Raw genomic sequence first — 14,162 nt, 5'->3', positions numbered from 1 at the left:
ACTGGGAATGCTGCTCTGCACCTGAACCTAAGAGCGGATATGCCTCTCGCTTCCTTCATCTCCCTTGGGCACGTAGGCTGCTGCAGCACATCTGCAAAACAGCATAAAGGGGAGCACGCAGGCTGGCAGATCAGTGTTCTGAGCCATCCCTGCCACACTCTACATCCTACCGTTCCTAACGCCCACAGGCAAGGCAGCTCCAGCCCCAAACAGACGGACAGACACAAACACAAAGCAGAGTCCTACACAAAAAGAAACACACACACACACACCCTTGCTAGCCAGAAAGTCCTACAATGCCACAGCTGTGCGGCTCTGATGCTCTGGACAAGTCCACAAAAGAGTCAAATACCAGCGTCCGTGATGCAAAGGTGCCGACAAAGGCAGGAGAGTCGATGCCAAAGCAGCCGGCCACGGAAGACCCCGAGCTGTGCCTGTACAGGGAAGAGAACCCTGAAAGGGTGCCAGCAAGATGCAAAACGAGAGCGGTCCCAGAAGATGAGAGCCGACCAGGCCTCGATGACGACCGCGGAAACGATCGGCCGCAAATGACCGGGACGCGAAGCCGGAGCGACGGACCGCCCCTTCTAGTTGGCCGCACAGAATGAGACAGGATCCCTTGGCAGGATGTTGATGAGTCGCGCCAGACAAAAGACAACAGATGCCTATCGCTCTACTGCTGCACAGTATGGGCCGTGCTCCTTGAGCACAAAGAACAAGAGTGACATCAAGACGTGAGAAAAAAAGGTATCACAGCTACACACAACACAGACACAAGCTGCAGCTGCCCTGCCTAGCGCACCCTCGCTTTCTCCCGTACACCCTCTGCTGCACTTGCCTCGCACAGGAATCACCAGAAGAACCCTCCATGCTACACTGAATGTCAGTGTGCACATATACACCCCACACACACTCTTTGACCCTCAATTTCGTTTTTGGAGTACTGCGAGTCACCGTCTGTCCTCACGAGTCATCCTCGATAACGGTCGCATCCTCTCCGATCTTCCTTCGGTCGCCACGTTCGCCTTCGTCGCTCGCCAAAATGGAGCGCGAGCGGTCGCCCCCGTGCCGGTCGGCTCCGGCCTCTTCTGCGACGGCACCCTCCCCGCAATCGTTATAATTGCTCTGTTCGCCGGCACCGCACCGATTCTACGCTCCGTCGTGGCTATGAGAACACCCGTGGCACCTGGAAAAAACAAGACAACAAAAGTACTCTTCTGCTAGGCGGCATCGACTTAGCTCTAGAACTGTCACACCATTATACTCACCCATTCTACCTAATCTCAAACACTCAAACGTTCCTGGGAAAAGCCCACACAGTACCTCGAAAAGAAAAGAAAAAAATAAGTTACTGACCAGCAGCCTGGCATTACCCGACAGGACAGGGGAACTCCAGCTGACAAGTGCCCCCTCTCACCTGCTCAGCCTTCTTGTTGCCGCTCACGTTCTCCTCTCCACGACTTCCTGCAAAACCAGAGAAAAGACTACACCTGGAGGTGATGCCAAAAACCACACCCCGTCTGCAACCATACCTCACTATAACACTTACCTGCTCCGCTTGCCCATCCTGACCGACAGGCTATGGGTTGCCATGCCGAGGCGTGCCACACACCTGTAAAATCAGAACGGCGGTGGGCAACGGGGACGGCGCCGACAAGACGACGGCTCTATACTAGGTTCCGCATCCTCTCTCGGACTGACGCTCGCCTCGCCGCGCTCCTCCCGGGTGAGAGGGACCCTCGCTGCACATTGTTCCACACCTACAAGCACAAAGCAAAAGTTAACAAGGGGACCGTTGACCACACCGCTCTCCTTCCAAAAACAACTCTAGCTCATCTTCTTATAGCACAACCCTTTCTTCCTCCATCTCTCTTCAGCCCGCTGGAAAAGCCGCTGCATATCTGCAAAAAAATCAAAGCAGAGCGCAAGGAGGCTGATCGATTGCCGCTCCGGTCCATCACTGACACGCTCTACACGCTACCGTTGCTAACACCCACACGCAAGGCAGCTCCAGCACTAAACAGACAGATAAGAAACATTAGACACAAACATGCAGGAAAGCCCTACACAAAAAGAACTACTCCCACACATAAGATGCTGTGGGTTAGAAAGCTCTACAACATCATGACCGCACAGCTCTGATGCTCTGCACAAGACCAGAAAGGAACCAAGTGCCACCACTTCCGGTGGCGAGAGCTCTGGCAAAGCCAGAAAGATCGACGCGAGAAAGGTCGGCGAGAAAGATCCGACGCGGCGATGACGCAGGGAAGAAAACCCTGAAAGGACGCCGCAAAGACGCAAAAAAAGAGCGGCCGATGATGCCTCGACGATGGCAAAGATGATTGGCCACAAACGGCTACGACGCAAAGCCGGAGCGACGGACGGCCCCTTTTAGCCGGCCACGCGGAACGAGAGGCGATCTGTCGCCGCGACGCCGATGAGTCACGCCAGGCAAAAGACGACGGATGCCTACCGCGCTACCGCTGCGCGGTGTGGATCATGCTCCTTGAGCGCAAAGGACAAAAGCAACATCAAGACCTGAACAAAAGGTAGCAGAGCTAAAACACACAAACTACACACGAACATAGACACAGGCTGGAGCTGCCCCGCCTAGCTCGCTCTCGCTTCCTCCCATCCACCCTCCGCCGCGCCTGCCTCACACACGGCACGCACCAGAAGAGCCCTCCGCACTGCACTGAACGTCAGCGGGCACACACACGCAGCCAAGACACGCCAACACTCTTTGCCCCTCAACTTAGCTTTTGGAGTTCTCGGGGTCGCTATCTGTACTGAAGAAACATCCGCAATGGTAGCCGCACGCTCTCCGATCTTCCTTCGGTCGCCACATTCACCTTCATCGCCTGCCAAATCGGAACGCGAGCGGTCGCCCCCGTGCCGGCCGGCTCCGGCCTCGTCCGCGAGAGCTTCCTCCGCCCGAGCGCCGTGCGTGCGCCGCTCGCCCGTGCCACGCCGATTCCGAGCTCCCGCAACTTCTCTGCGGTGACGTCCGCGGTACCTGGAAAACCAACGCGACAAACTTACTGTGCTGCCAGGCAGCGCTAACCAGCCCTGGAACAACTGAAACACCGGTACCATCACCTGTTCTGCCTCACCGGAAATGCTCAGCCGTTTCTTGGAAGGGCCGCACGGTACCTGAAAAAACAGAGCGGGCGGCCCCTAAAGCCAGAGTAAGGGTCAGAAGCACAGCCGCGAAACTGTACGCTGCAGCATGTTCGGGGGCACAAATATAAGAAAGGCGCCGGAAGGCAACGCTGCAAATCGCTTGCTGCTCGCCCAGGGAAGTCCAGCAGTTTCTTCCTGTTCGGCCCTAATGCTTCGGTAGGAAAAGAGGGGAGTTGATTAGCTATATGTAGGTTGATTTTTGAGCTCTTGAAGCACATATGCTTACTTATGTGGGGGTTGTGTTTCCAATGAGATGACTACGTTTCGCATCATACTGCGGTGGTAGGGAGGAAGGGTGCTTCCTTCTCTCTTCATATAAAGTCTACGCTCTTCTACAAGTCTACATACTACAAAAATCTCAAGCAGTATCTCCCTGACAGGGCTGACAATATTTCTGAGGAGCAGCAAAACATCCAGCAAGTAAGCTGTCAGACTAGCTGATGAGAGCAACAGCTCACACAGATCTGAATTACTGGAGATGCTACACAACACACCACCGCCTAGGCTGTGAAAGAAGGAGAAAATGCTTTTTGAGAACCTCTGCTGTCTCCTTTTTTCCGCAGTCCAAGAGAAGAGCAAATAATTTCTCAGGTCTCATCATCTGGGAAGAACCCAGTGATGAAGTTGGGACCCTTCCACAATAAACACAGAAACGCCAGAACCCAATAATGACACTTAACAGAAGATATACCTGGAGACCCGGAAGTCCTTTTCCGCCGCTGAACGCCCCGTACCGAAACACCGACCGGAGAGAAAAAACGCGGGGTACGAGGGGTTTTCTGTCGTACTTGCGTCTCTGCGTTCGGCCGTCCCGTCGCTCTTACGTTAAGGTGTGACCCTTGCTATGCTAAATGCAGCAATAAATTTTGCAGGCGGTTTTATTTCCTCAAATGCTGTTATTTACAGCATTTGTTATTTTAAGGCAATTCCAGAGCTCTACTCCCATGAGAGAGCAAAGCCAGAATGATCTCCCTGGGCTGAGAGCCTGCCTTTATGTGACGCTAGGCCCGCCCACCGCCCTACCCACAAGCCCTTGGAAGGGGCGGAGCAAAGCAGTGGAAGCCATAAATACATAGGGCTGGGCAGAAGCAGGTCTTTCTCTTCTGCTCAGACTGCAAACTGTGGAAAGGATCAGCAGACCATTTTGACGGAAAGAGTTATCTACTCTGCTACTGAGACTTCATCTACTATTTCTATAATACCAGGAGGTATGTTGTTAAACTTCTTTTTACTCTAACCAGCACGAGCCTTTGCATTCAAAACTAGAAACCGGTTCTGCTTATGCTTTGGAAGAAAACGACAACATTCCACGTAACCTTTAAAGGGAATATTATACCACAGTCGATTGGTTCAGACCTGCATACAATTCAGCTGTTCGGGCAGGACACCATTTCCTATAGGGCAAACCGAGATACCGCAATAAACTCTTGGAACAAGCCTGCTTCTGTAAGGTGACTGCTTCCCAAGAGGGGTGTTTCCTGTGTAGTACCTGGAGTAATTAAGAAAATGCAGTTGCTAGGTGGGATAGGTAGGTCCCCAGGGGAATACTAGCTCTGTATCTCAAAGTGGAGGACTCGCAGAAAACAAGAAAGGTACTAACAGGGCTGCAGAACCAACACAGCGCTTTAGGGCGCAACAAAGGCTTCAGAATGAGGTCCTGAAGGGACTAGAGGAGTCCTACAAGGGTGAAAAGGCCAAAACATAACTTGGGCACAAAAAGAAGGTTGAAATAATAGTCCAGACTAAAATAAAGGGATTCCTAAGGGCTCTGCAGGGCCAACAGAGGTGCACGTGGCACAGTAAAGCTCTGAAGAAGAATCCAGAGCACATTAAACATCTCTTATAGATACTAGAGAACAACTAAAAAAAACCCCAAAAAGTCCAACCAAGGCCACCCAAAGGGTTCAGAGGAGAAAAGGGGGCTCAGGCAGCTGAATGAAAAAAAAGAAAAAAGGGATTAGGGCATAAGAAAAAGCTCAGGAACAGTTTTGAGAACACTGCAGAAATCCTAAAGAAGCTAGAGTGCCAAAAGACAGCTCTAGGGAGGATGGAAGGCCAAAAGACTCCACAGTGCACTAGAGAGCTCCTAACAGACCTGCATGGCTAAAAAATGACTCTGGGGCACAAGGAAGATAGCTGGAGGGCTACTGAGGAGACTAGACAGTTCCTAAGGTGGCTAGAGAGTCAGAGAGAATCTCTGGAGCACAGTAAGCATCCCAGGAAGCGTCCAGAGCAGACCAGAGCTCGTAAGGGGACTAGATGGCCAAAAATTAAGAACTTGCTAACGAGAGAGACTTCTAGAGGTATTCTAAGGGCACAGAAGAGGTTTTATGAGATATATAGGGCCAAAGGCCTCAGGAGGCCATTTGAACAACTGGAGGGGTTTTAAGCAACTTTGAGGGCCAGAAGACAGCTCTGGGGCACGAAAAGGGCCTTTAAAGGGAAGAGTTTTTGAAGGGTTTCCAGGGGAGTAGCATGGTGCTAAGGGGGAGCCTACGCAGTCAACGCAGGTCTGCGGGCGGGAAACAAAAGGCCGAAAGAGGAGGCCGAAGCAGAGCGGTAGGCTGCTCAAAGAGCTGGAGCGCTAAGAGGGCTCTAGGGCGGCAGGAGCGCTCGAGAGGGATTCTGAGGGGACTGCGGGATCCGGGGAGGGGGAGGGCCGGACAACAGCTCTGGCAAACAATGAAGGGAAGCAACTAGTCTAAAGTGTACGACGACGGTTCAAAAGGGGCCTACATAGCCAAACAAATGACTCTAGGGAATAAAGAAGAAACCTGGACGGGCTATCAGAAAATTACATGCTTTCTAATGGGATTCCAGAGGGCCAGAAGACACATCAAGACCACAAGGAAGGCTGAGAGATCCAGAGGAAACTAGGAGTGCTAAGCAATCTACATGGCAAAAAGAATTACTCTAGGGAACAAGGAAGATAGCTGGAGGAGTTCTGAGGAGACTAGAGGGTTCCAAAGTGTTGGGGTGGGGCGGGGGAGAACTCTGGGGCACACAGCTGAAAGGGTAATCCAGAGTACACTAGAAGGATGCTAAGGGGTCTAGAGGGCCAACAGAGGTCTGCAGGTGTAAAATAAAAGGCCAAAAGAGGTCGCTAAACTGGAGGAGAGTGCTACTAAAGGGGCTGCGCTGGCAACCAGAGGGCTCCAAGGGGATTCTGAGGGGACTGCAAGGTGCTAATGGGTGTAAAGGACCAGAAGAGAGCTCTAGGGCAGAAGAAAAGTTGAAAGAATAGTCCAGAGTGCACTATAGAGATCCTAAGCCATCCAGAGGGCCAAAACAGAGACTTTCAGGAACAAGGAGGGAATCTGGAGGGGTTTTGAGAAGACTAGGTAGTCCTGAAAGGGTCCAGAAAGGCAGAAGACTGCTCTTGAGCCCCATTCTGTCCAAAAGAGGTGTCCAGAGAGCACGAGAGGGGTCCTTGGGGCTCTAGAGGGCCAAGAGAAGACTCTGGGGCACCACAGAGGCCAAAAGAGCGGTCCGGAGCAGAGCAGCGTCACACAGGGTTCTGGAGGACCAAAGGAGTGCTCTGGGTTGGAATAAAGGCCTTCAGAGAGGCTCTGAGGGGACTCAAGGTGTGCTAGAGAGGCTGGAGGAGGAAAAGACAGCTGTGGGGTACAAGGAAGGCTGCAAGAATAGTCCGGAGAGCACGAGAGGGATGCTAAGGGGTCTAGAAGGCCACAGAGGTCAGCAGATGGAAAGTAGAAGGCTTAACCGGGGCAGTAGGCTGCTAAAGGCTGCTGGAGCACCAACTGAGGGCTGCAGGGCAAGGAGGAGGGCACCTGGGGGATCCTAAAGGGACAAGAGGGGGGCTAATGGGTCTACAGGGTGCCAAGACAAACCTCTGGAGCAGAAGAAAAGCTAAAAGAGTATTCTGGAGTGTGCTACAGGATGCAAAGATGACTCTGGAGAAGAAGGAGGCTTTCTGAGACTAGAGAGTTCCTAAACTGCCTGGGCGGGGAGGCCAGAAGACAGCTCTGGGGCACGCCAAAGGCTGAAAGGATAGTCCAGGTGGACGAGAGCAGAGCTAAGGGATCTAGAGGGCCAGCAGAGCTCAGGAGATGGAAAATAAAAGGCCGAAGGAGCAGGCCAAAGCAGAGCGGCAGGCCGCTAAAGGGACTGGACTGGCAACCAGAAAGCTCTAGGGCAGGAAGAAGATCTCTTGGGGGATTCTGAAGCGACTGCAGGGGTGCTAATGGGTGTAGAGGGCCAGAAGAGAGGTCAGCGCCGGAAGAAAGGAGTGTCACACAGAGGTCTAGAGGATCAAAGGAGTGCTCTGGGGCAGAATAAAGGCCTGCAGAGGGACTCTGAAGGGAGTAGAGGGGTGCTAAAGCTGCTGGAGGGACAAAAGATAGCTGTGAGGCACAAGGAGGGCTGCGAGAGTAATGCAAAGTGCGCGAGAGGGGTGCTAAGGGGTCTGGAAGGCCAGCAGAGCTCAGCAGATGGAAAATAAAAGGCCAAAGGAGCAGGGCAAAGCAGAGAAGCGGGCTGCTAAAGCGGGGTGGAGCCCTTAATCATGTTATCTGGTATGCAAGGAACCGATAGACACACAGGATTGAAATATTTGTTTATTATATTTCTGTGCAGAGATAGGTGCTAAGTGGTAGATCCACAAAGCTAGCGCACCTTCTCCTTTCCTCATTCTTTATTTATATATACACTTTTCAGGGAGTACTTTACACATGTTTTTCTATTAGTTACAGTTTTTATCATATCATGTATTAACTCCATGCTTGCACTTTAACATTCCTATTAATTAGCACAAGAAGCTCAGAAGGTGGTAACATGATTACTATGTCATTATCATGTCATTCTGATCTCATTGATTTAGGGGAGTAATTTAATATGTTAATAAGTATTAATGAACTTATAGATTACTGGGTTATTCTACTGTCTTTGTTTTGCCAACTCTTCACATTGTTCAAAGTGTTGTTTCCTTGATGTTATTCAGCTGGAACTGTTCGTCCTTCACATTACTGTGGTACAATAGCCTCTCTCCCTTGTCCTTCAGTCTTGCAGGGTTTCCACAGCAGCATTCCAGGAACAAGACTACAACTCCTAGCATGCGCTGCAGACAAAAATGGCCTCCCAAAAGCCCGGTACCGAAAGACTACACCTCCTACCATGCGCAGCATATGAAAACGCCCTTCCGGAAACCTGGTGCCGGAAGACTACAGATCCTGGCACGCGCGGCAGGCTAAAATGGCTCCCCGGAAACTCTCTGCCGGAAGACTACATCTATCGGCATGCAGAGCAAAACAATATGGCCGACAGGAAGCTTAGCTCTCCCGGCATCCGCTGCACACTGAAATGGCCGACCGGAAGTCAGATTCAGGTGGACTAGTGCTCCCGGCATACCGCGCGCGGAAAAAAAAAAAAAAAACTCCCGGAAGCCCGGTGCCGGAAGACTACTGCTCCCGGCATGCAACGCAAAACAACATGTCCGCCCGGAAGCCCGGTGCCGGAAGACTACTGCTCCCGGCATGCCGCGCAAAACAACATGTCCGCCCGGAAGCCCGGTGCCGGAAGACTACTGCTCCCGGCATGCAACGCAAAACAACATGTCCGCCCGGAAGCCCGGTGCCGGAAGACTACTGCTCCCGGCATGCCGCGCAAAACAACATGTCCGCCCGGAAGCCCGGTGCCGGAAGACTACTGCTCCCGGCATGCAACGCAAAACAACATGTCCGCCCGGAAGCCCGGTGCCGGAAGACTACTGCTCCCGGCATGCCGCGCAAAACAACATGTCCGCCCGGAAGCCCGGTGCCGGAAGACTACTGCTCCCGGCATGCCGCGCAAAACAACATGTCCGCCCGGAAGCCCGGTGCCGGAAGACTACTGCTCCCGGCATGCCGCGCAAAACAACACGTCCGCCCGGAAGCCCGGTGCCGGAAGACTACTGCTCCCGGCATGCCGCGCAAAACAACATGTCCGCCCGGAAGCCCAGTGCCGGAAGACTACTGCTCCTGTTTCCGGTATGCTGGAGGGGGGGGGTTCGGGGGGCTGCAGCGCTCGGTGGTGTCTGCACCTACGGCACTTCTGTTCTGGCCTGCCCCCTCTCTGCTCCCCCCTCGCTCTCGAGGGCCGGAAACCACCACACAGCCCAGACTGCAGCCTTGCAATCTCCAGCACGGGCCCGGGGCTCCCCAACACCCTCTCGAGTAGCCCCGAGTCAGCTCCCACACTGCCCAGGCCCATGTGATCCTCCCCAGTGCTTCCCCTGGGACCCCTTCTACCCCTCCAGGACACAGTCCCAATCTGACCCTGGACCCCCCCTCACTAATCTGATGTGCACTAAACCCCACCACAGCCCTGATGCAATATATTAATCTTTCCACCTCCAGCCCCAGCGCACTGCCTTCCTCCCCACCCTCTATGACCCTGATGCACTGCTCTTCCCCACCCTGTCCTTGCCTCCCACTGTCCCAATACATGGGCCCCCCCACCCCCAGTACACTTTGCCCCAGCACGGTCCGCCTCAGTTCTGCTCCATCCGCTAAGACCGGCAGCACGTGCATGACCCGTCGGCCAGCCCCCCCGTCAGCCCTGCTCACCTCCTCTGCAGTGCAGCCAACATTCTAGTCCCAACAGGCAGTGTGTGGCAGCAGCTCCATTGTCCTGGACCAACACTGACATGAACTTCCAAATGCAGACCCAGCTGACAGCATGTACCCACTTCCTACCCTTGCAATCAGCCAAACAGGCCCCACCTGGGACTTGTCCCAGCCACAGTGCCCAGAGCTGCAGGCCATCAGGGACAGCTGGGACTGCCAGGGCAGCAGAGGGCAGAGGCCCCCCCGGCTTCTGAGAGCAGCTTCCTGAAAGCTCAACAGGGAACCCTGGAGTGCACAGGGAGCAAAAGGGGACATTCAGGGCACAACGAAACAAATTGAGAGCTGCAGGTGCAACAAACGGGGGGTGTGTGTGTGTGCGCGCACACACACACATTTTATGTATGTATGTATATTACAATGCAAAGACAGAGCAAACAGGGTGATTCTGGGAGCACCAAAAGGCAAAAGGAGGGCCCTGGGGCACACCCAGAAAGCTCTGCGACAAAACAGAGAACTTTGTCGCGCGCTGCAGAGCGAGCGCAGGGCTCCGAGGCGCACGGCGGCCGTGGGGGCGAGCCAAAATGTGAACTGAAGGCTCCTGAGGGCATCAGAGGGCAAACGCAGGGCTCCGGGGCAAACCAACACACAGACAAAGGGCCTCGGGGCACACCGAAGGGGCCGTAAGGCACGTCGCGGGGCTCAGCGCGGCTGACTTAGCCTCGACAAGAGGCTCTTAGCCTGGGGAAGACTGAGGGGGGGATCTTATCAAAATCTATCAGTATCTGAAGGCAGGGTGGCAAGGGGATGGGGCTAAACTCTTTCCAGTTGTCCCACGCGAAAGGACTAGAGGCGATGGGCACAAGCCGAACCACAGGAAGTTGCGCCCAAATGCGAGGAAGGATTTCTTTCCCGTGAGAGTGACGGAGCACTGGAACGGGTTGCCCAGAGAGGTGGCGGAGTCTCCTTCTCTGGAGATATTCAAAACCCGCCTGGGTGCGATCCTGTCTAACGTGCTCTAGGTGACCCTGCTTGAGCAGGGAGGTTGGACTAGGCGATCCCCAGAGGTCCCTTCCAACCTTACCCGTTCTGTGATTCTGTGACGGCACCGGCGCCTGCAGGCTCTCCGCAGCCCTGCGGACACCCGCAGCTCTCCCAGCTCCGGGCACGCGGGCCCCGGCCCCAGACAGGCCAGGGAGCAGGCCGGTGCCCTCGCAGGGCCCTGGAGGGGGGGCCCCGGCTGCCCCCACGACGACGGGAACCACCCCCAAGAGTCCCGAGGGTCCAGGCCACGCAAGGGCAACTCCCCACAGCCCCGGGAACAGCACCGCGTCCCCTGGGAACCGCAGGCGCTCCAAAGCGCAAGAGGCTCGGGCACCGGCTCCTGGCCCCGGGCGCCCAACATGTAACCTTCTCCCCTGGGCGTCATCTTCAGGCAGGGGGGCGTCCGGAACCACAGACACGACCGCAAAGAATGAAGCGGCTGTTTATTGTTTTACTGGGCAGGAACGCCACCTGGGAGCGAGCCTGCCACGGAGCTCGGTGCTGGCATGCTTCCCCTTACCCTGTGACACCTGAAGAGTCATCGCCACGCCAGCGACCGTCTCTCCGACTGTCCGCCCGTCCGTCAGGGAAGGGTCAGCTCCCGCCGCAGCCCCCGAGGCGGCAGGCGTCTGCGTAGCCGACGGCCTGCCCCTTCTGCTTTTTCCTTCGGGGATAGGATTCAGCTCTGAGAATCGGAGAGGACAACGCCTGAGCTCGCATGCCTGCGCTTCCGCTCTACCCCAGACCAGAGCCCCGCGGAACACTCGCACGGCTCTCTGCTCGCCCGCCGCACGTCGCCAGTGTCCGCGTGGTGGGCCTGCACCGTATCAAACCCAGGCCTCAGCTCGGCACGCAGAGCGGAGCGCTAGCACAGGGGAAGATGGCAAACGCCGAAGGAGGGCTTGCAGCCCGCTGCTCGGGCTTCAGGGCTTACAGTTTATTATTTACGGATTTTTCCCTCATCAGGAAGCCCTAAGCCCTGAACCTGAAGTGACGAACTGCACATCTTGGCACCCAAATGGTTTCTGAGGCTGTAAAGTCTCGGGATGAGGTTGCATTTTCAATCCTGCACCCTGATCGCTAAATGAGGGACCTGTGAACTGTGCCTGATAAAGACCGAGCCCCACAAAATAAAGTGAGAAACCACAACCGCGGCGTGAGAGACCCTCAGCAACAAACTACATAAACCTCGAGTGAAAAAGTCCAAACCCTTAGCTTTAAGCAAGGAACGCCACAGCACCCACGAGCGTGAGAACAGTAAGAAGCGGCCAAAGAGTTTTGCCCACAGCTTAGGAACTTTCCCCTTCATTTAGAAGGGCAGCAGAACAGGAAGACGTGCACCACAATCCTGTTACAGTTGCTGTTTAGAGGCTTGGGCTTAGCCGCCGCTAAAGCGTAAGCACGTGCACAAATCGTGCCGCTGGATCGCGCCAGGCTGCGCGACCACTGAATGCACCTGAAACGCCGCAAGCGCTAATTCGTCTCCCCCACGGACCGTTGATAATTTTGCTCCTCTCGGCTCCGCGGGCAACCATCCACGGCCAGTGACGCCCGTAACCGCCAAGGGCAAAACCACTGCCACGTCCCAGCCCTGCTCACACGCAACGCAGCCCCGGGACTTAGCTGCGTCCACGCCGCAAGCCCGGGCTCGCCTTCCGCTCGTCTTCGGCGGCCAGACGCAGATCTCTGCGGAGAGCTCCCGGCGACGACAACGCTCTTTCGACGGCCAGACTACGCTCAGCACCTGCAAAGAGGCCGGAACAGCTACCGAGAGGCCAGGCAGCTGCACGGCCCTCCTAGAGCTACTCCCTAGTCCACAGTTACGACCGACCGTAACCGACCGATAACCCCTGTAAGGAAAGAAGGCTCAGAGGAGACGAACGCAGGCAAGATGCCCCTGAAGCTCAGGAACGGTATAAGTGCATACGTGGCTCAGCCCAACACAGAGTATAAGGCCTGAACAACCAACAAAGGAAATTTTGGAGAGAGCGACGGGCTGGAGCTGGCTTCAACCCACGTATTCCTTCCCGGCGACGTCGTGACGGTGAGTGTATTATAGAGTCCGGTAAGAAGATTTACACTTGTACTGTGATTTCAGTATATTACTGTATCACTCCCCTAAATCAAAAATCTCACGTAACGTCACATACCTTTAAATTAAGCCACTGTAATAACATTGCGCCCTCCGTATGTGTGGAATATCTAGAAGAACCCTGTCAGAGAGTACTAGGCTCCGACACTGACCCTCAACGCGAATCAAACCACCTGGGAGATTCTCGTTTTAGAGCCTTTTCCCTCCCAAACCTTTAACGATGGTTTCCTAACCTGGGCAGATGCAGTGCCCCCCCCTCCACCCCCCCCCCCAGCATTGTAACAGTTTTCATCCTGGGATCCCAAGTTGCTCTTATGACGTGAAGCAGCAAAGCAAGGCAAAAGGCAGGTGGGGTCCCGGCTTACTCATCTCGCCACAAAAATTCTTATTTTAGGCCTCACCGCTTCTTCCAGGTAAACAGAGCAAAATACAGCTCCAAGCAGGCAGCTGAGGCTTCACGCAGACCCGGTGACCCTGCCAGCAACAGCAGGGCCACGGTGACCGGGCTACCCGTCGCTATTCCCCGCTCCCTTTGCCCGCCTGTGAATTGCGGCTTACTACTCACAGGTAAGGACGCGGCCAACCTTCCTACGGCCGAAGGCTCCTCGTCGGGACCGGGAGGAGAACCTTTCCGCCGGCATCTGGATCCTACCGGCCGCTCCTGGCACGCGATAACTTGCAGAGGTCCGAGGGCGGTAGCCCGTAATTCTTCACGGCAGCGTGCAGTCGTTCCCCGACGTTACGAACGCCTAGGATTAACGCAGTTTATAAACGCTACCGCTGTAAGGCGTAAAGACGTGCTGAAACGTCTGCGAGCAAAGAAAACGTCAGTGTGTCTGACAGGACGATGCAGATGCATCAGCGCCTAGAGCTCAAGAGGGGGCTAGCGACCCCTCTTGGGTGACATTCTTCTAGCAGGCTGTCTAGCTGAACTCCTCCGTCTTGCCTAAGAGTCTGCCTTGGGACGTTATAACTTTGTCTGCCAGCACTTGTCGATGGAGGCATAGTAAAATCCGTCACCCTACAAAAGTACAGAGGAAAGCAAAACAAAAAAACCGCCTCCCCCCAAAACCACAAAAGAAAAAAAAAAAAAAAATCTCTGCAGAAAATCGTGAGAATCCAAAGCGGTTTATAAGCACAAAAGCAGCTCTAACACACACACACGCACGCACGCAGGCAGGCAAGGTAAACGGGGAATACGCAGGCCACAAACACCACTTCCCCCACCCGTTTTGGAAGGTGTGAGGACGCTCGGGTGTGCTGTGAAAGGGAAGTTAGAGTAA

At 54.7% G+C, this 14,162-nt stretch overlaps 1 long non-coding RNA gene across 1 annotated transcript in view; it reads right to left on the bottom strand.

The window, feature by feature from the left end:
* Nucleotides 1-11,368: 11,368 nt before the first annotated feature.
* LOC134151935 (uncharacterized) overlaps nt 11,369-14,162 on the bottom strand; it is a 4,232-nt gene continuing 1,438 nt past the window's right edge. The window contains exons 3-5 of the long non-coding RNA XR_009960928.1: nt 13,445-13,628; nt 12,244-12,503; nt 11,369-11,472 (exon numbers count right to left, since the gene is read on the bottom strand). This is a non-coding gene — a long non-coding RNA (uncharacterized LOC134151935). The remainder of the gene's footprint in view (nt 11,473-12,243; nt 12,504-13,444; nt 13,629-14,162) is intronic.

Source organism: Rhea pennata, chromosome 28 (genome assembly GCF_028389875.1).
Source record: "Rhea pennata isolate bPtePen1 chromosome 28, bPtePen1.pri, whole genome shotgun sequence".
Taxonomy (NCBI): domain Eukaryota; kingdom Metazoa; phylum Chordata; class Aves; order Rheiformes; family Rheidae; genus Rhea; species Rhea pennata.
The sequence above is the reverse complement of the archived record's forward strand: the minus strand, read 5'-3'. Positions and strand labels throughout refer to the sequence as shown.